Source organism: Eurosta solidaginis, unplaced genomic scaffold, assembly GCF_040869045.1.
Source record: "Eurosta solidaginis isolate ZX-2024a unplaced genomic scaffold, ASM4086904v1 ctg00001070.1, whole genome shotgun sequence".
Taxonomy (NCBI): domain Eukaryota; kingdom Metazoa; phylum Arthropoda; class Insecta; order Diptera; family Tephritidae; genus Eurosta; species Eurosta solidaginis.
This window is the reverse complement of record NW_027137033.1, coordinates 76,943-99,831: the sequence shown is the minus strand read 5'-3', so window position 1 is coordinate 99,831 and position 22,889 is coordinate 76,943.

Below are 22,889 nucleotides of genomic sequence, written 5' to 3'. Positions count from 1 at the left end.
CTTCGTCCAACGCGTTTCTTGGATGGCGGCGATGTCAGATTTTGCTTTGACGAGGACATCAACCAGCCGAGCATCTGCACCAATCCCATTCAGGGAGCGGACGTTCCAGGTGCATGCCCTCAATTCATTGTCCTTCAAACTTTTGCCATGGTCGTCATCAATAGAGAGTGTATTTATCCGAGGCTTGTTGTTATATTTCATTGGAGTATGGTTTTATGTGGCAGGTCCCAAATCCAGCGCACAACCCGCTCAGCGGGGGTGAAAATACTGGTTGCACGTTTATAAAATGCGCCGCTTCCTCCAGGACAGACGCCCGCTTGCAGCCGCACCTTGAGGTATACAGACGCTGCCGATGAAATGTCCGCGGCTAGCCCTTAAACCGATTATGTCAGAGTGGCCTAGCCAGGTTGTCGCCTTCTCACATTAGCTCACCGCTAAACATCCGTTTAGCGGCTACCCAGAGGATACTTGGCCGCAAGCGACCGGCAGTAGTGAGCTGCTTGAACCGCATGCAAAAGAATCGCTCTGGCCATTCCCAGGTGAATGGCGGTCAGAAGCGTTCCCCAGTTTCGTGGACTTCTACGCACGGCTCCACACTCTATATATACACCCAATATAAGAAGCTTTTTTTGCAAACACACAACAATTAATTATTACAACAAAAAAAAAAAATTGCACTTAGCCTAGTATACGTACATATATACAAAATACAAAAGATACTTCGTAAACACAAAGATGCATAATCATAGTCAAAATAAAATAGGTTTTAAATTTAGTTTCAGCTTTTTTGCAGATAGCTCATAGAAAATTATTACAAAAATCTGCAAATAAATTTAAAATCCATTTTATTTTGACTATGGTTATGCACCAAACACTCTACGGATACCTACATATTCCTATATAAATCATTGCTGAAAATCGTTAGAAGCTATATACCTGCATGGTAGAGAAAACTTTATGAATGAATGAAACAAAAATGGTGTAAGAAATTCGAAAACCATTTTACTAATATAATCATAAATGCATCCGAAAATTGTTGGTTGCCGTATTACGCGCTTGTATTTAAGATCCAATTTTTCGTGCGTCGTACAAAGTAGCAACATATTGGTACTCCATGTACTATGAAGCAAATAATATTGTGCCTAATATTTCAACAAGCTACGCTCACAAAACACATATTACATTTTAAATAGTACTACAATTAAAAATATTGTATATTTGCAAAACAATCGAAGACTTTCTTTAAAATACGAAGTTATATTTTATAACCACCAAATACAAATACATTAACAAATTTTACTTTCCCAGTTTTGCTGGCGATAGTCGTATGCGAGCTCGTTTGCGAATCTTTTGCAGGAATCTATAGGTGCACTTTTTTTTAATTATTCGTTACAATTAAACAATGTTGTTTTTAAAACAACATTTAGAGAAACCACTACCTTATATGAGGGCTATTCATTTGCACACATAAATTCAATCTTAATATTGTTTTCAGTACATAGAGTTTTTTTTCATTACATAATTTGTATTACATAATTATATATTGTAACGAATTTACTGCGAATCCTCTTATGTGCAACCTTCTGCTAAGTTCGAATCACTAAACTGTTGAATAAATAACTCCAATATTTAATAATGCAAAATGGCCTTTATTCAAGTACTTCACAATAAATAACTCTATTATTGCCCGACAGATAGCGTGGTTAATCGAAACTGAATGTAGCGCCTCTACCTTTGGTGTTTTTATACTCAGTGATTTCCTCGTTGCATCTTCTAGGCGCTTCCAGAATTTACTTAGTTACTGCCATATAATTATAACTACAGATGCACATGTATAGCTTCTCATATGCGTGTATTTGTGAACGACACTTCCACAGTTACAATTGCATAGTTTCGGGAGCATCTCAGATAAGATATCTGCATGTGTTTGTGCATCTCTTCTTCGCTGCGTGTACGTACATATGTGTAGACATAATGATTGATTCGTTTATGTAGATACATAATGATTGATTTATGGATGTGCAAATAAGGCCCTGCTTAGCATCGGCTTAGAGATGGCAGTACCGCTTAGTGTTGCTAATATTCGTAACAATATTATATCCATACTAGGCGTCTGAGGGATTAAATGAAATAATTAAACGTACAAAAAGAAATATAGATTGTAAGCTAATATTCGTACATATACAGATATATATATTGGACATTTCCAAGAATACGGTATACATTTGACGGCAATCGCAAATGGTCGATTACCTAGTATATGAACTATTTTGAAATGAATTTTGAATAAACTTTTGTAATTAAAATGGGAATGCTGGCATTCTTTTGAATTAGAAGGCATTGGTAACATAGGTAAGCGGCCACCGAAATTTAGGCGCGTCGGTGGCCATGGTTTTTGAGGGTAGGTCAAGCACCGCGCTTCGCAAAAACATCCGCGCAACAACATCTGATTTTCAGCTTTTTTTTTTGCTTCTGCATTGCAACCGGTTTTATCCGGTTCGAAATTTTCTTTCTAGGTTTCCGTATTTCGAGATTTCAGTTAGTAGTTTTCAGTTATAGTTAAATTTAAATTCGAATCTAATTGCATTGGTGAATTTCCGTAGTAATTTCTTCAATTTTGACAGTTGCTCTCCTTTAAATTTTTTTTTTCAATTTTGAATGTTTAACGGTCTGTCAGTGACATCCGGTTCTGCGATTTTGACGATTTTTTAAGGCATGATAGGAATTTTTTCTTTTTATGGCGCAGGGCAGCAAGGTTGGCAAGAACCCAGCACAGCCGACACGACTAGACACAGTGCACCACAAAATCACCACTAAATATGCGTATCCATAACCCTATTTCGCTCTCGGTATGCTCTGCACTAATATTAGCTACCACAACTCTAGAGAAATACACTTTTGGCTCAGCTATATTATATAAATTTTTATCTAGCTTTTCTGCTAGCGTATCTCTAATTTTGTCGTTGTCGCCTGTTTTATTAGCGATTATAAATATCGTGCCATTATTTTTGTTTTGTACTCTTCTTCATCTCTTTTTAATTTCTCATTTTTGTTTATTAAACGCCTAGGGATATTTGCAACTTTTTAACCTCATTAATAATTTCATCCTTTTGCTTAGTGAGCGCCTCATTCGGTATAGTAGATTTACTTAGTTTGTCCTTATTTTCCAAGCATAAACTTTCTATTTTTTTTTACCATAAACTCTAGTTTTTCTGCGTTCACCTTTGTAATGTTGGCAACTCTTTTGTCATTTTAAACTTATATTAACTACCCTGTACACAATGTCATTTTCTGTTTACGATACACTGAGTTGCCCTGTATGGAGAAGACGCCATGTTGCTTCATCTTTTTCCTGTGAAAGCGAACTGGCAAGGTTGTACGATATAAAGTAATTTAAATAAAATCTAAAGAAATAGAGACAATCGGTATTTTAAAATAAAAGGCGATTACATCCTCGGGTGTGGGGTGCTACCTACTATTTGCATTACAATTATTTTGAAGAAATACCATAATAAGCCAGTTTATTTCATTAAAAATGCGGCAGACTCGCTCCACTGGAAAAACTACCACAGAAAACTGTTCAGACGTCGAAGTCGTTGTTGCACCCGTAACTGCTGCATCTGGCACTATATCGCCTGCTGTTCCTGTTGCTGCTAAACATAATGCATCTGTTGCTGTTTCACCTGATGCCCCGCTGCCGCTGTACATAATACGCCTGCTGAAAATTCGATTAACACCGCTGCTGATGTCCCAGTTGTAATGTCCAGTGAAATTTCTACCCCGATTGATGAAACGATATTGCTTGAAGAGCAGATAAACTTACTGAAATTGCGCAGGGAGGTAACGGAACTCCAAGGCGTAGTCCGGCAATTGGAATCGGGCCCAGCTGTGCGTCTTGCAAAATACTTTCCCTTTGACGAGCAGTCCCTAGGTTTAGTGGTGACAACCATTATGATATAAACCGCTGGGTTATTACAATTTGAAGACTATGCCAATGCCAATAATTACACCGAAAAGCATAAATTTTTAGCCTTGCGCCGTTGCATGACCGGGACAGCAAAGGAATTTATATTAAATCAAGGGTTGTCAGACTACGCAACATTTAAGTCACTACTTTGTGCAATGTTTCGCCGTAATTGTTCGCGACAAGAAGTTTACCGCCAGTTGCGTTCACGCAAACTAAAATCGTCAGAGTCTTGTGTTAGCTATGTCGTGGCAATGCAGTCAATCGCCGCCCAATCAGAAATTATGGAGCACGAGCTAGTTGATTTTATTATAGACGGAATACCTGACAACAGCAACAACATAAGTATTTGGCGCCAGTACAGTGAGCGAATTAATACGTCGAATGGAGCGATATGAACAACGGCGTCATATCGTTGCGGTACGCAAGCCATTGGGCGCAGGGGTATCAAACACAAAGACAAACACCAACGAAGATCTCTCTACTGTACGCTGTTTCAACTGTTCGCGATTTGGACACTACCAAAGTGCCTGCCCAAAACCACAACGTCCAACGGGTTCATGCTTCATTTGCCACCAACTCGGACATATGCACCGCGATTGCCCGAAGAAGAAGAGTCAGATGTCTCAAGTTGCTGCGGTATCCATAGATGAACTCACACCCGTAGAATCTAAGCAGGAGGTAAGTGTGGCCTTTTATAATAAAAATCGAAACAGATGGTCAGCTTATACAAATATTGTTTCCCTTTTTGATTCCGGTAGTTTGATTAGTCTGGTACAAAGATCAGCTGCTGAAAAGTTTCTAAAGATTTCACCTTGCGCAATACCTACACAATTTTTTGGTGTCCGTAAAAGTCGTATTCATTGGCACAGCAGTCTGTGCAATTTATTTTCGTAAAACAATTGGAAACATTAATATAATAATAGTTCCGGATGAAACATTAACTACTCGTGTTATTCTTGGTCAGGATTTCTTAAAGAAATTTAATATACACTTAACGAAATAAAAATAAAATTTCAAATAAATTTAAAAACAAAGCAAAACTAAATATATTTTCTAAAGCTACTGATTTAAATAAAGAAAAATCTGAAGTATATATATCTGATTCGATTGTTGATAGTTTTGTTGATGGTGACTGCAGTGAAAAATTGGTTGATGGGTTCACGATAAGGGAAATATGTGACAGATGTGATCATGAGCATGGTAGGGAAGAAAATTTTAAAGAAATAAGTGATTATCCCCGTGGCGTAACTGATTTGTTTGACTTGAAAGTGTTGTTCAGTCGCAAGTAGATATAGGTCCTGGTTTAAGAAAACAAGAAAGAGACCTAGTAATGGAAATATTGAGTGGTGCATATCTATCACCTACAAAAACTGAGAAGAATACTTATGAATATAAAATGACTATCGAACAACAGATGATACTGCTTTTTATTGCTTACCCAGACGATTATCGTTTCGGGATAAAGAAGAGGTGCAAAATATCACTGATGACTTAATAAAGCGTCAAATTATACAGCCGAGCAACTCTCCCTATGCTTCCGCTATTGTTTTAGTAAAGAAGAAAAGTGGCGAAACGCGTATGTGAATCGATTACAGAGCTTTGAATAAGAAACACATGGGCACTAGAGTTAGAAAATTTCGATTACTCCATCCAGCAGAGGGCTGGAGCTAATCTCGGTCATGTAGACGCTTTAAGTCGAAACCCATTATTAGGAAAAGAACCTGATCAGTAAATTTAATTGCCAAATATGATAAAATTGGCATTGTTAGTAGTCTGCGTAATGAAATCACAGATTCTCAGCTATCACTCAGTAAAGAAAGCGAGATAAGTACAGAGAATTGAAGTGAGCTAGTAGGAGCGGTAAACCTTGATGACTTGGACGTTCAGATTCAAATAGCACAAAACTGAGACGATAGGCTAAGGGCGCTCATGGACAAATTAGAGAAAAAGAGGTCATAGAGTATGAAATTGTTGACGGATTTGTGTGCAGGAGAATTGGGGAAAAGATTATGCTTTGTATTCCTTCGGAGATGGAAGAAAACGTTATTCGTACAGCCCATGAGAAAATGGGTAATTTGGGAACACTTATTGGTTTGAAAATATGAGGGGGTAAAACTAATCGATTCATTCAGAATTGCCTTAAGTGTATCGTGACGATAAGCTAAGGGAGCTCATGGGCAAATTAGAGAAGGAAGAGGTCATAGGGTATGAACTTGTTGACGGATTGGTGTGCAGTAGAATTGGGAAAAAATGTATGCTTTGTATTCCTTCGGAAATGGAAGAAAACGTGATTCGTACAGCCCATGAGAAAATGGGTCATTTGGGAACAGATAAATGCTACAACCAAATACGTAAAACTTATTGGTTTGAAAACATGAGGGATAAAATTAATCGATTCATTCAGAATTGCCTTAAGTGTATCGTGACGATAAGCTAAGAGAGCTCATGGGCAAACTAGAGAAGGAAGAGGTCATAGGGTATGAACTTGTTGACGGATTGGTGTGCAGGAGAATTAAATTAATCGATTCATTCAGAATTGCCTTAAGTGTTTCGTATTCTCTGCAGCAGCGCGTTCTAACGAGCATAATATCTTTAGCATTCCTAAGAAACCAATACCATTTGACACTCTACATCTAGATCACTTTGGCCCACTGCCGGCAAATAAAACAAAGCGTAAGCACATCTTAGCAGTGGTAGATGCATTCACGAAGTTTGTTAAATTATATCCGGTTAATTCCACGAGTACAAAAGAAGTATGTTGCTCACTCGATAAATATTTTAACTTGCATAGCCGCCCCCGGCGTATAATAACTGACCGATGAACTAACATCTTACATCTCTTTCCCCTCTTATTTTTTTCTGCTTAACAGTTATACAGAACTGCACAAGCAAAATATATGTTCACAACATTTTTATGTAAATTAAATATAATTAAAATGCACTGGAAAAGCACTTTAGTTATTAATGCTGGTACATCACCTGTTCTTACTTTGTTAGTTTCACGAATTTTTAGTGTTATCAAAGCACACAGACTTCAGAAAATACTCAAAACCCGCCCGTTCGCACACAATAACACGGATATTGTTCGTATTCTACAGATACTTACTTACACTAATACTTACAAACTAAGGCGAGGTGCACACGAGGCTACGCGTCATGGACGCGTATTATATGATGCAAGCGAAATCTGTACGCTTTGATGTCGAACACATGTCCTTGAATGAAGAGAGCGGCACACGAGGCGTAAGCTGCATGAAAGCGACAAAGCATGAAAGCTTCATGTAGCTAAGCGTACAGCAATGTTGGTCACTGAGCGTACCTACGCTTGAAAAAAAGGAAGAACAGGATGTTTGTTTACATTTTTTTGCATGCAAATTTGTGTAATTAGTTAGAAATTTTTATTTTAGTTAATCAAAGTGCGTGAAATGTATATTACTAAAGCGAAAAAGAGTATTCAACATCAAAAAGCTTGGTTAGACACTGTTGAAGCCATTAGTTCAACTAATGGGTAAAAGGAAGGTACAGTGGATGCAAATTTTATTTTTAAGCGTACTTTTTATATCTTCATATTTTCCAGCGATATTTTTATTAGATCTTATGTGTCATGCGATTTCTGGGTGGCCTTACCAGATGGGATCGTCATGATATTTACGAAGAATCATTTTAATTTTACCGGGATTTCTCACGTGAATAACTTCTGGGGTAAATGCTATTATTAGATCTTTGGGCACTTGGGTACCTATTTTATTTTTAAATTTGCCTACTCGAGTATCTACTATTATTGACCAATTGGTCTCCTAAGGGACAACTGTCTTTTTCTTTCTTTGCAAGCCCTAGATCGCCGGCTTCTTTTGCAAGCCTGGTCAAGTATTGTCCTAAGTCAATATCTTCTTCAACAATCAGGTTGCTGTATCTTTTATGCTACCATTTTTCTACCCTTTTGGATGAAAACGAGCGCGACATGTTTTTGCAAATTTATATAGCGCTTTATATATATATATATATATATATATGTTCTCTTTGTGACTTTTTCTTCATTCTTGTTGTTATTATTGGCTGCTTTTTTAGTATTTTGCATACTTCAACCGACACAAATTTTTAATCAATCATTATTTTGTCAAAATTTATTATTTTATCAGGGCTGTGGTATAAATCTTCTACCTTGACAGCCTTCGTGGTTGATATTTCGGTAACTTCCATGGAACTACTATTGTGAATTTTAATATTTCTTCGTGACTATCTTTGATTTTTTAAAGATATTAGGAGCATTCAAAGAAATTATGCAAATTCTTGATTTGCCATTTACTTTGGACAGCGCTGATGAAGCTGTCTTAATAAATTCTACTGTTGGTTGAGGCATTTTGAGGGTTATTGTGTAAAGTTTTATTTGCAAATGTTTGCTGCTCTTCCTCAGCTTCGGGTTGGGTTTAAATAATAAAGTACTAAAATGGATATTTGTATCTTGTTCAATTGGAAAATTTTTAGATACGGTCTTTCACGTTTTTCAACTGCTTATATTTAATTTTCATATAATTTGTGAGCATCATAGCTATTTTAATAGCATGAATGCGCAAATTAGGACTGGTAACCAAACATCTGGAATGTTTGGAACATTTTTCGTATCTACTTCTACTGGTGGTTCATATTTGACTATTCTATTCTCTGATGTTTCAGAGTTTCCTTTTCCTACTTGTTGTTGTTGTAGCGATAAGGTTGCTCCCCGAAGGCTTTGTGGAGTGTTATCGATGTGATGGTGCTTTGCCGGGTAAAGATTCGGTACGCTCCGGTACCACAGCACTATTAAGGTGCTAGCCCGACCATCTCGGGAACGATTTATGTGGCCACATTAAACCTTCAGGCCATTCCCCCCTCCCCACCCCCAAGTTCCATGAGGAGCTTGTGGTCGCCAGAGCCTCGTCTGTTAGTGAAACAGGATTCGCCGCGGATAGGTGAGGTTGACAATTGGGTTCGGATAAGCTATATATTGCGCTGGCAACCTGAAGGGTTGCGTTACACAACCCCTTGAATCTGGTATTTTAGTCGCCTCTTACGACAGGCATTCCTACTTCATATCCAGCTATTGCTATCATAATACCGTGTGCTATTTTTGTCCACCACGACATTTTGAAGAGAAAATAAAAACTTATTCCTGTTTCCTTGAGAAGAAAAAATGCTAATTTAAGCTTATTTTTAATAAAATTTATTTGTTTTTATGTTTATTCTATCATTATTGAACCTGAAGCATTCCAGTTTACTTATTTTAGATACAAAGAATTTTATTTTCATTTGCTATTCCATAATTTCTTAATTTTATTTTTATTTCAATTCTTTTCTTAGCATCTACTGTTAGAGTTAATAACCTAAAGGTTTCAGCTATTTCTCGTTTTTTCTTATATTGCTTTCCTCCCCGTTTTTGTCTCGGTCTTTTCGCCGGGCAGGTATTTTGGGAATGTCTTCCTTATTAAGCTTATTCCGACGCCAATATTCTTCTATTGTTATCGGTGTTGGGCCTTGCTTTACTGCTGTAGGGGTTTAGGGGCCTCGTAAAAGTCTAGTTCAGGGGTCTACTGCTAATACGCTACCAAAAATATTGAGAGACATGTCAAACGACTCGTCTTGACATCAGTATTAATAACCCGAAGGCTTAAAATAAAAATTTTAACTGGTTCAAAAGATATTAACGAAAACCCAAAAAATGACCCGCGGTCCTACGAAACCGGGGTTGGAATCCATAGTATTTTTGCGCAGAACACTTTTCCGCGTGGGCGGATGACAATTTGTGATCGGTAGCGCCTACTGTATGGGCCGAAGCACTGCTGCAAAATCAACAACAACAACAAAAAGAAGCGTTAGGGACAAGGCCCATGCATCCGGGGTAGGAGTTTGGCAGATGCATGTGAAATTATATTGCCATATTTTATAGATACACACACATCTAGGTACCAAAGTAGGCAAAGCATGAAAGGGTGCATATACATATTATTAAATCAAACAAATAATTGTTGTCGCAGAACGGCCATTTGCCCTACACTGCATAAAGCTCATTTACACTATCACGTCTATTCTAACCTCACATATTCATGTTTGTATTATATTTCATTTTGAAACTGCTTTATTGCTACTCCTCAAGTTCTATATGTACTAAACTCAAATGATCCTCACTATAGCAGGCACCTTGTCGTTGGTGTGAGGGCTTAGTCGAACTCAAAAGCGCCCGACTATGGGGCTGAGCGGTTTAGGGCCTGCATCTGCGCCGTTTCGCTTCATAGGAGGGCGGCAAGATGTCGATGACCAAGAACTGCCAACCCCCTAATCCAGGGTGTTGTCGGATGTATTTGAACGGAGCCTTCCCGATACCGGGCCGCCTCGGGAAGTAATGATGGCCTTACCACAGCAAGGGGCGCTGTTGCGGACGGTTTTTTTTCCCAATTTTTAACATTAGACCACTGAGTCCGCCTTGTGGGCAGGTGGTCATACGACCAAGATGAACTCAAAACTTTTAAAAGAAAGTAAAAAAGAAAAGACGACGGTTGAAAGGTGTCCATTTTTGGACACCTATGAAAATTGTTCTGCTACACACATTCGCTGCTACTACACACCCGCACTTACTTTTTCTAAATTTTTGGTCCGTTAGCTTCTTCCTTTTTTGTTTAAATAAATAAACTGTTGTTTTTATGTTTTACAATAGAGTGTTGTTTTTATTCAAACATTTCCTTCTTTAATAAATTTAGTTCATAAATAATTTCCACTTTTCTTATCTACTTTTCCTTTTTTAGCACGAACCCCACTTTTGTTCAGTCACGCGACTCTAATCGAATTCGTTTGTTCAACCCACGCTCAGCGGCCATCATTTTTCATTGCTGAATGCAATTGGCCCTGCTGAGTGCAATTGGGACTGCTGTTCAGCAAAAGCTGAAGCGATGCCACTTGCACTCGGGGGTGTTTTTAGTGCGTAAAGGCTGGGTAACGCAGTGCGGTTATACTACCCTTCCTTAGAAAAAGAAGAATCTGACAAGTTGATCAGATTTTTCTTGATCCCACGACTTAAATTGTTTTGATTGAATGAATGTATGCTATTAGGGTGTTCCTCCCTTTTTTCATTCGTTCAATCAGAAAATTTTTTTTTCTTTTTGTATATGCAATTTTTTATATTATTATATGAATTCAATTACTTATGTGTAAATTGTTTTCCAATTTCTATTGCATTAAATTAAGTATGATATATATTTATTACAAATAAATCGTGCATATTAATATTTGGTTTTATTTACATGCCAATTGAAATGTAACTTAAAATTCTTAACTTAAAAAATTTTTTTTTTGTGTTTTCGTATATTAATATAAATTTTAATTTGAGATTTCATGCTTCAATAACAGAGTAATGAAAATTTAAAATTAGTTACAAGTTAGTTTGTAAATTTGTATGAGAAAAAAATTTTAGTTTACCTTATTGATTCGGTTTTTGTGAACGGGTTTTCCTTTTTTATTTATTTCATCTAAATCCGTGACATTAACTGCATCAATTTTTGTGACTATATATGGTCCTTGGTAAATACTTTCGTGTTTATTTCTAGGTTCTTTTTGTACTACTACTATATCGTTTATATTAATAGCTAACGGACGCGTCCTCTTATCATATATATCCTTATTTTTAATTTTATGTTTATTAATTAGGTCTTTTGCTATTTTATGTGTTTTTTGTAGTCTATATTTTACTTCTTTTGCATAATTTTCAATAATTGGATCGATTTGTTTCTTTTGAACTTCATTTGGTAAGACAACATTTCTACCGAATACTAATTCGTATGGAGTAAATCCATTATCAAAAACTGTACTAGGAGTTGTATTATGCAAAAATGTAAAATATTTCAAATAAACGTCCCATTCGGGGAAGTTATCATGTAGAAAAGCTCGTAAATATTCTTTAAACACCCTGTTCGGCCTGGGTGCGTCTGAAACCGGCAGTGGGTAGGCGCACACGGGTCGATCTCGGGATTGATGGTTCACGCGAAATGAAATAAGCAAAACACAAGAGGGTTTTCCTCGTTATAAAATAATATTTAATTAGAGTGTACGGAAATATAAAGTGGATACAATATTAGCTTTGTGTTTAACGTGACGATGGTGATCCTGGGCGTTGTGAACTGCTTGACGGTCGATCATAAAAGTGGCCGGTTATCCCGTTGAGGACAACCGCTAAGCCGCGAAAAAGTCCTCTGGTGTTAAGGAGGGGAAAGGCCACACATACAACCACCCCCCCCATATACGTGCATGGGTGCTGACAACCTGCACACACACACATGCAGGTGTATGAAACGCATGCATGTGCATGCATGCACACACAAATGAGGCGTGAGTGTGGGTGGCTGGAAATATTATTAAAACGTTAAGGAGGGGCGCCGTCAATCAGGTAAAAGTTAGGCATTGGGCCTAAACATGCCGCCCCCTTGCGGTGCGCAACGTCACAGTCCGCCAAGGATCACCGACCGTGAAGAAGAGGAAAAAAAATAAAAACTTATAACTAATTATATCTAACTTAACATAACGCCGGCCAGTCCGCCGGCTTGGCGGCACGCAAGATGGTTTGCGCAGTGTGAGCTTGGTTGCTGATGCCTCGGTCGTTCGGCACTTTTCCCGTTATGGTTCAATGCCTGAGCCAGGTTTGCCTAGAGCTAGGGATTGCGAAAAGAAGTAAGAAGATATACGTGTTGACATTTCTTGCCGTTTATTACAAATTCATTAGAGAGGAACAACCAAAGGATTTTGTATGACGAAAAATTCAATAAAAAAAACTTATTGTAATGATACAGGATTGTAAAAGCATACCTCCATTGTGAATTCATACAAGTGGCGAAGGTTTGATAAAACAGCCTCGATCACCGGTTCAATCGCTGTTCGATTACTTAGAGCATTAGCTTAACAGTGGTTTTCAACCATCTTTGTAGACGACTGGTATATTGCTTCATTTACCTATTTCAAAATGCCTGCATGGCGGATTGCTCAAACTTAATCTATAAAGTTGATTTTTGGAATGAATATTAGTATGCAATTTGATTTTCTGTATACACATTTAAAGGAAAAGCTGATTTGAAACACAAAAGTGCAATTTGTGGCACTTCAATTTAATAACGGCTAGTGAAACAAAACCTTTCTTCCATTCTCTGGCCATTCGCGACAACCATTCTCCGTTTATTATTTGACAGGTAGGTATGGCAATGGAGGAAAAGAAAGATTTTTCGTTGGTATGAATTCACAATGCAAATCCTTTGCAACAGTGTATAAAAAAAATTAAATAAAAATAACAAAGTGTAAAAAATGCATGTGTTTCGGTCGTTGCCGAACATTTTGATGTTAGGCCTTGGTTGCGCCCGAGAGTACCCAACCGAAGATGGTACTCTGAGCTAGCAAAGGGCCAAACGTGGTGGGCAGAATCCCTGGTAGCATTATTTCCGCATATACGGCTGTCCCTAGTACGAGGCGGATAGGGGCGGATGAATAAAATTGCGGATCCGCCAGACGGAGATGTGCATACGGGGATGCGATGGCGCTGTCGACGCTGGTCGTGGGGGCCATTCGCCGAAAATTGGACACGACCGCCGCATGAGTTGCAATTCGTTTGTTTTGACCGTGTCTTCCTCGTATGCGTAGTAGGTTTCCTGCTTGCCCGCCAATGGTTCTGGTAGGGAGTTGGAGCTCCTGGGCGAGCTCATCCGCAATCACTGTGGTGGGGGAGCATCCATCGATTAAAGCGCGAATGAGGTGTAGCCGCCCCCCTGCTTCTATTTTCACGACCGCGGTGGGGGTGATCGCTACCGTCGGTATCATGGTGGCGGTGGCAGCGGAGTGGGGGCTAGGAGCCCTTCCCGGAAGGTGGACGCTGTGGAGAGCTGCAACGAGCTGTATCGTTGGCTGCGATCTTGTGTCTGATGATGGGTTTGGTGTCGTTGTTGCAGGCGAAGAGGCCTTGTCTCCGCTCTGCGGTCGCGCGGTTGTTGTCTTCGTTGAGGTTCCTTGGTTTGCCGGCAAAGGGACCGAGTCTCCGCTCGGCCGTCACGAATATGGCGCTGGACTTTCGATGTGTTGTGCTGGAGCCGCTTCCTCTCATGCTGCAAAAGCGGTCGAAACGATTTGGCTGCTGGTGTTGTGTTCGAGCGAAGAGACCGCGTCTCCGCTCCGTTTCGGTGGATTCGAGCTGGACGAAGAGGCCCAGTCTCCGTTCCAGCATCTGACGCATATAATGATATGGAGTCGTCGATCCGCTCATGTGGGGACTCCAGCTCCTCCTCAACTTGTACACTCCATGGCTTGGAGCGGGCTTCGAGGAGTAGCTGTTCCTCTTCATCAATTGAAGAGATATGTAGCATGGTGTGGTGTTTTCCGCCGCATTTTTTGCATCTTCCTGGACTCGGGCACGCGTTAGAGCGGTGATCTAGTGCCAATCAATTGCCGCAGTGGCTACCACGGATCGCTGCGTAGAGCCGCTCCTCGGGGTTTTTTGGCCCGAAAGATAGGGCTCAAGCGTATGGGGTGTCGTTTAAAACAGACTCGGCATTCCAGTGAAAAACGCGTTACGTTCTCGGCGGCATTCCGTTGCATAGCAGCAAAACGACCCATTTTTCTGAAAGGAATGCAATGGGTATGAATAGGTCGGGTCCTTAACGAAGTGCAGTGGTCCCTAATTGTATTATTGAGATTTGGGAAAGTTTATTAGCGCGTGCGGAAGCGGAAAAACATCTGTCGCTGCATAAAAAAAATATTCATATTTGGCGCGCATTATGTGCGTAGCCTCTTCCCCCGCACGTTATGTGCCTGGGTCTTTAGTGCCTTATTTTGTTTATTTCGTGTCACCCGGTAGCGTTTTAGTTAGCCACGGGCACACCAGTGCTGCAGAAAATGAGCATTTACGATTTTCGGTTCGCACGTTCTGGTGCCGAACCGGGTAGAGTGTGTATAGCGTGGGGTCTTTTGAGTCGCTGTTATTTGTGTTGCTGGTGCTAAAAACCAACAACTTCCCTGCAAGCCACAAAAAAAATGTTTGGACAGCAAAATGGTATGCGATATAAAGAAAAAATAAAAAAATGTTCGTTTTGGAAGAGGGGAGATATTTATAAAATGTATAATTTTTTATTTGTTTGTATTGCCCTTCGCATATTTGTTCAACCGTTCCCAAGTATGCTTGCAGTCCTGTTTAATTGACGGTCTTTATTAAAAAGCACAGTTCCCGAATTGTATTTGGCTCCGATACCGATTTGCCAGAAACGGGTTTTTGGGTACCCGTTTGCATCCTTTTATGCATCCCTAGTATAATGTACATTTAAACTCGGCAAATATATCTACATGCGTTGGTACAAGTATATGGACAGTCAGTGCACGAACTTTAGCACTTTATTGATAGGTGGATAAATTTTTGACCCGTTTTAATTTCCTACTCCTACTAAATACTGCTATTATTAGGTACATGTGTTGATTTTTTGAGTACACCCAAATAAAGTTCCAAGGTGACACCAACCCAACTACCCCATTTTGCGAGCTTTTCTGCGCTGTTTGAAGAAAAAACTCAATTTTAACAAAGGAATCGTAAGTTCTTTGTTTTCAAAAAGATGTTTCTTCTGGTTATGATAAGCTGATTGGTATATCTGGAATTATTTTCATTGCGAAATTTTATTTGCAACTCCTCGTACCGGAAGGGCAAGAAGTAACTAACAAGAAGAATGAAAAGAATTAAGAATAAAGTAGTTTGCTTCAAAGGAACTCACAGACCATAGTACATATAATATATACATATTCGCAAAATAAATGTATAATTGCGTTACTTCCATCGGTTTGTGTGCACAATTCTGAACGAAAATAAAGTTTAAACGTAAGATAACATGTCGGTGGTTTTTATGGCAGTATTTTTGGCACATTGGAAAAATCCACCACTACCAAAATTTTCATTACTTAAAGTAAGCGTACTGTTATGAGCATACCAGCGGCAAAGGCAGAAACGACAACGCGAACACTGATACATACCTATGTATATAACGTAAATTCCACAGAATTGAAGCAAACGGTAGATGGCTTCATTCTTTTCATTTTTACGCGTGGTTGGAGAATGGTGACAGCGGTAAGTATGGTAAATTCTTGAATTAATTTTATTAATGATAATATTTCTTTTATTTAATGTTATTAATTAACTTTCTTTTTATTTCTAGGCTGCTGATTGTATTGGTCCAGGGTACGGTTTGTATCAGATTTCGTTCTGGTTTCAGGTATACCGGCATCGCAAAAGGGGTGCTCCAACTGCGGCGTCGGCCGCGCCGTCAGTTGTCACCTCTTTTGCGCTGCCCATTTATGCATTTGTATTAATGGCTTTGCTTTTTTTCTTTGTAGGTTTTGGTCCCAAAAAATACATCACGACCGCAGTTAGATCCCTATCTCTTTGAAACGCTATCACTGGCAATAAAAACGTGTGCACAACAGAGCCAGCAGCAATTTAGTTTCTTGAAGAGGCATTATGTCCTGTTTTCCAAGGCATATTGCAACAAGACATATTGGAATTTATGCCTTATGCATAAAATATTTATGCCGCGAGGGCAGCGGCAGTCGAGGCATTGTTATCTAAAGCTTTACGAGATTTGCCAAATCGCGTACTTAACGTCAGCCTAGAGGAAAGGACTGCATTATTTCGAGATGTTGCATTGGTACTTAGTAACCCCGGATTACATTCGTCGATTATAAAAGGGATCTGTAAAGTTATTGGCACAACTTTAACGAAATATAAAGATTCGCCGTCTCAACTTTTGGTTAGAAGTCTTATTGTGGATATTGTGAAATATTATGACGTGGCTGTTGAGCATTTCAATATAGTATTTCAAAATATTTTAATCAAGGATCTCTCGGGCTTGCCGCCTAACAAATCATCCAAGTTTTCCCTTGTTGCCTTAGGATGGACATACTTAGTAATAAAAAATTCCAGCCTAACTTCTGACACATTTAAAGCCGAATATCCTAAGTTATTGGAGTACCAAGTCATGTTTTATATGAATATACTTCTTTCTAGCAATGCACGAATAACAGATATTAGCGAAATTTTTTTTTTTTTCGAGCGTTTTATGTTTGCTGCAACACCTGAAACTTTATGTTACGTATCGTTAATGGCTGAAAATTTATTAACACAATATACATATAGACTGAAAGGTCCGCAAGAAGTGATACTTAGAGCTTTGGTTCACAATTTAGTTTCGAACTCAAAGAAAGTAAGAGCCTACACTTTGGGCTTGGTTCCAAATATAATTAACTCATATGATGGCATATTGTACACTCCAAAAAATTATGATAGAGTTGGAAAAACAGTTGTATAGTATAAAATTTAGATACGAGCGTACAAGCAATGAACAGAATTCAGTTCCTACGAAAAGTGTTGTGGAATTAATGAAACAACTTTGTAGTTTTGATAAGATATCAATTAATGATGCCAAAAGGCTATCCGTACAATCTCTTCTTATATGTCATCACCCAGCAGTAGTTTGTAATGAGCCATATCTATGGGAAACAATTTTGAAGGACAGCTTTAATTTTGATCTTCATACGTTTTTTTCAAATTACAAAACGACATTGTAGATATTTTAATAGATAAATTTGAGCAAAGAGCGTCTTATACTATGTTCAAACAGAAAAATAAATTGAGGCTATTTCGATTTAAATTGAGTGGTGTTCATACAACTCTATTTAGCTTACACAATAGTAATTTGATAGCTGGTTGGCTCATCTCTACAGTAACAACATATCTTTGTTGAGACTGTCAAAATGTGCGTGTTGGTATTAGGTGAATGGAATGGAATGAAAACATAAAACTTTGAAATTTTTGTGTGTTGTAAGAAAATGTGTTCAGTGTTTTGTTTTCATTTTGATTTTGCCATCTTCTTTTGACAGTCCCGACTCCAGTGAAATGAAAGACATAAAATCAGCTGATGAAATGAGCCAACCATATAGCTCAGCCATGCGTAAGTGACGTTTAAATATACTCAATAAACACACTTTACAATGTTGCATTTGCAGGTTGAAACAATTTATTACGCAATTTTTTTTAAATTGGCAATTTATTATTACAATTTATTATGTGACAAATTGCGTAATAAATTGCCCAAACAGTATAAATTGCCAATTTTGTGTGTGTTTGAACCTAGTATTATGTAAATGCTATCGCCACGGTTGTACGCCTAAGCCCTGAAGTAATTCTACCAATATGTATGAAGACAGTTTTAGCTGAACTTAAAAGTATAGAATTAAATCCTATTTCCGAGAAGGAGTATTTAACAATTTTAAATTCCAAGGTTGATAAAAAGTTTCGCAAATCAATGGCAATAACAACAAAAGTCAAATGGAAAAGTTTAATGAATATGAAAAAAACTAAAACTTCGGGAAAATTTGTTCGAAGTACCTCCAAAACAGCATGATGGTTTAAGAAGTCAAATTGAAAGGGGAAATTACACAATAGATCGGCTTGGACTCCTTAGTAATAATATTGCCAATGTTATATATATTATTGAAGCGATTTTTAGCGGCAATCCTAAATAATTTTCTTTGCATTTCCGTGAACTCACAACTCAAATCCTAAAACTAATGAGAAAACCCCGTTGCGGCGAAACCATTTTCAGAGCTCCATTTTATAATACGTGAATCATATTTTTCCGACTGCTTTGAACTAGGAAAAAATTTAGCAGTGATGACTATATGGTTAGAAAGACCTCTGTACTTTTCCAAAGGAATGGGTTACAAACGATATGGATGAAAATATGATTAAAACTTTGATTAATGTTTACGAGTACATAACAAACCACGGTATTGGTGAGGTGCAAAGCATAACTTATCACTATTTCAACGCACCTTCATTTGTTTATGTATTTGAGTTTATAAAACGTGCACTACCAACATACGATATAACCGAATCGACAGTAGAGAATATGGGACGTGTTACTTTGGATATGTTGTCGGTGCAAAAGGGCGAATATCCTTTGGAGCTAAAGGAGAATAAAGTATTTTGGCGTGGTAGAGATTCACGTCGCGAAAGACTCGAATTGGTTAAGTTCTTTCGAAAGCATACCGACCTGATCAATGCCTCGCTAACAAATTTCTTCTTCTTTCCCGATGAGGAAGATAAGTATGAACCAAAGGTTCCGCATATATCGTTTTTGGAATTCTTTCGGTACAAATATCAGTTAAATTTGGATGGCGTTGTTGCTGCATATCGTTTTCCGTATTTGCTGGCAAGTGATTCGTTGGTATTGAAACAAGGATCGAACTTCTATGAACATTTTTCTAGCAAGTTGACGGCGTTCAAACATTATGTACCCATTAAACGCGATTTAAGCGATATAATTTAACGCTTACAATGAGCCAAAGAAAGTGATAATCGTGCTCATGAAATTGTGGTTGAAGCACGTAAATTTGCTGGGCAAAGTTTAATGCCGCAAAACATTTATTGCTATCACATGGCCTTATTTAAGGAATGGAGTACGCGTCTAGTTTCAAAATGTGATGATATTTCATTACCTAAATCGGCGACAATATGTTACTTTGCTGCGCAGTATGTCAGGTTCAATGCCTCGCCTGGGCTATCAAGGTACACCGAATCCACACTTGTTGTATGGTGCTGCTGGTTAGTCAGGCAGTGCAAATATTTCACCACACATGTCACAGTCCCAACAACTGCCACCAGCACATAACTACTGTAAGGACGACCGTTAAGAAAAAGAAAAAGGTTCTTCGCATTAATTTGAACGCAATTGAAAAACAACTAATTTATTCCGTTTTCTTTGTACAATAAAATTCAACTGCCAAATATTTAAAAACATTTTAATAATTTCGTATTTTCTTGAATCGACGTTCATTGGCTACTTTGACGTGAATTCAAAAGTGAGAGTAAAGTAAAGTAGCACAAAGTGGTTTTCTGGATTCCCTTACAACTCGGCCATACCTACAGCTTCGGATCGACCTCGATTCGTGACCAGTAAATTATCAGTATCTTCGTCGTCGATATTATCTAAGTCATCATCAAAAATATCGGGAAGCGCACACCATGGTTTAATTTTGTCACTTGAGTAAACTGAAGAGTAATGCTTCCTAGTTCGTTGAGCCCCAGGTATGTCTTGTACGACATACCGATCATTACCAAGAGTTCGTGATATTTGGAATGGACCTTTGTATCGCGGTTCAAGTTTGCGTGAATTGCCAGTACTAGGTGGCTCGTATTCAACCACTACCAAATCGTCGACGTTATACACTTTCGGGGTTTTGTGGTTTTTGTCGTAGCGTTGTTTGCTTTTAAAACATTCCTTCTGTATACGTTCAGCTGCCTCTTCACGATCTTTTATCAAATTCTCATTCGTTGATTCATCATTTTGTAGCGCAAGTACTATTTTAATTTTCAAAATATCGCGTGGTTTAAAACTGAATAATAACTCCTGAGGTGACCTCGATGTAGTTTTATTACGCATGCTGTTGATAGTCCATTGAATTGCTCGTAATGCATCGTCCCATTTCTTATCACTGTTAACCGAAGGCAGTAACATCGAAAGTATTGTTTTGTTACATCTCTCCACCAGTCCATTTGCCCTTGGTGTTCGAACAGCGTTACAAATTTGTTGGATGTCATTTTCTTTACAAAAATTCTTAAAATCCTTGGACGTAAATGCCGTTACGCGATCTGAAATGATTCTACCTGGCATCCCAACGTAACTACTTAATTCATTAAATACCTCGATAACGTGTTTAGTTGCTGTACTCTTGACTGCGCGCACAATGGGAAACGTGTAAAAGCATCGATAATAACGAGAATATGTTCATTGCGCTTTGAACTTTTCGGAAACGGACCTAGGTGATCTACGTGTACAGTTCGGAATGGTATAAGTTCTATTTCTCCAACATGAAGTTCGCCTTCCTGTTTACCCCCAGGTACTTTATTGTACGTACAATCAATGCATGATTTCAAGTACGACTTAACAAAATTGCGCATGCGCGCAAACCACATATGCTCATTTATTCGTGCAATCATTTTCTCCAATCCGAGGTGTCCTGCTTTATCATGTGCACTGTTAACAATTTGCCAGCGCAAAGCTTTTGGCACCACCCAAAGATTCTTCCCCTTTACTTTTTTGAATAATCTACCATGATTTAAAACAAATTCTTTGCTTACCATAGGATCGCCTTGTTGTAACTTTTCTACCAATTCTTTGATTGAGTTATCCTGGAGTTGCATTCCAAATAACCAATCATCGTTGCTAACTTGAATTTTGTCAATCCGCAAAGATGCCGTTTCTAAGTCCCGTGACTCTTCGACAGGTGCACGGCTCAATGCATCTACGTGAGATTCGCTGAACAGCGCGATGTTCAATCTCAAGATCATATTCTTGGATACGAAGCCACCACCTTGCTATGCGTGGTATAAGTTCACGTTTACTCATAACTGTTTTAAGTGCATTACAATCTGTGATCAATTTTACCCGTTTGCCATAAATATAATATTTAAATCGTTCTACGGATTCAACCACTGCGAGAGCCGCAAGCTCGTAGCTATGAAAGTTTTTCTCGTTGTCGGTAGTTGCACGACTGTAATAGATAACCGGCTTCCAATCGTCGCCCTCTTTTTGCATTAATGCACCAGCTAGACCCACTGCACTCGCGTCTGTATGTACTTGATGCTCAGCCTCGACACTATAGGCGGCAATAACCGGACGGGATACGAGAATTGACTTTATCTTTTGATACGCGTTTTGCTCTTGATCTGACCACCTGAATGCTACATCTTTCCGCAATAATCGATTCAACGGAGCAGCGATAACAGCATAACCCGGAACAAATTTTCTAAAATATCCGCTTAAACCGAGAAATTGTCTAACTTCGGATATACACTCTGGAGTTTTAAACTGACGCACTGCCTGTGTTTTAGCTAAACCAGGTGAAATACCATGAGGAGCTAACTCGTGACCCAAAAACTGTATCGTTAATTCAAAAATTATTATTAATTTCAAAAATTCACACTTCTGTAGATTAACAGTAACGTTAGCTTTTTGTAAAACTATTAAAACACGCTCCAGCTTATCATACATTTCATCCACGTTTACACTACCGATAAGTATATCGTCCATATAACTTATCACGTCATCAGGTTCAAGATCTTCTTTAATTCTCGCGATGAACCGTTGGAAAACAGCCGGGGCATTTTTAAGCCCAAACGGCATGCGCTTAAATTCATATAAACTTTCTGTCGTGATAAAAGCGGTAAATTTTCTACTATTTTCCTCAATAGGAATTTGATAGTAACCACTATTAAGATCCAACACCGAGAATTACTTAAAATGCTTTGCCTTTTGTAACTCTTCTTCAATATTTGGCGTCGGAAATATTTCCTTGCGCATGTGTTGGTTTAAACGTCGGAAATCTACACACAATCTTTCGCCCCCGTTTTTCTTTTTGACTAAAAGCATAGGACTAGCATATTCGGAATCGGACTTACAAATTATATCATTATCAATAAGTTCTTTTAACATATCCGCGATTAACTGTTTTTTAGGCTCAGGAACACGAAATGGTTTTTGAACAATAGGATTGTTAGTATCCAAATCGATTTTCATTTTTACGAGCTCTGTACGTCCAATTTCACTCATATCCGTTGCAAATACATTACGATATTTATTTATCAAACTAACCAACTTATTTATTTTATCATTTTCGTCGATGCCGCACTTTATCTCATCGTCATTAATTATTTTGCTGTTATTTAAGTTAACGTTTTTATTGCATACATTTATAACACTAATTTTGCCGTCTGAAATCACCAATTGCATATTTTTAAATACATCTTGTCCCAACAACACATCTACGTCAAAAATGTATCACCAACTATGTAAAGATGCACATCTTGCTCAATACCGTCAACCTT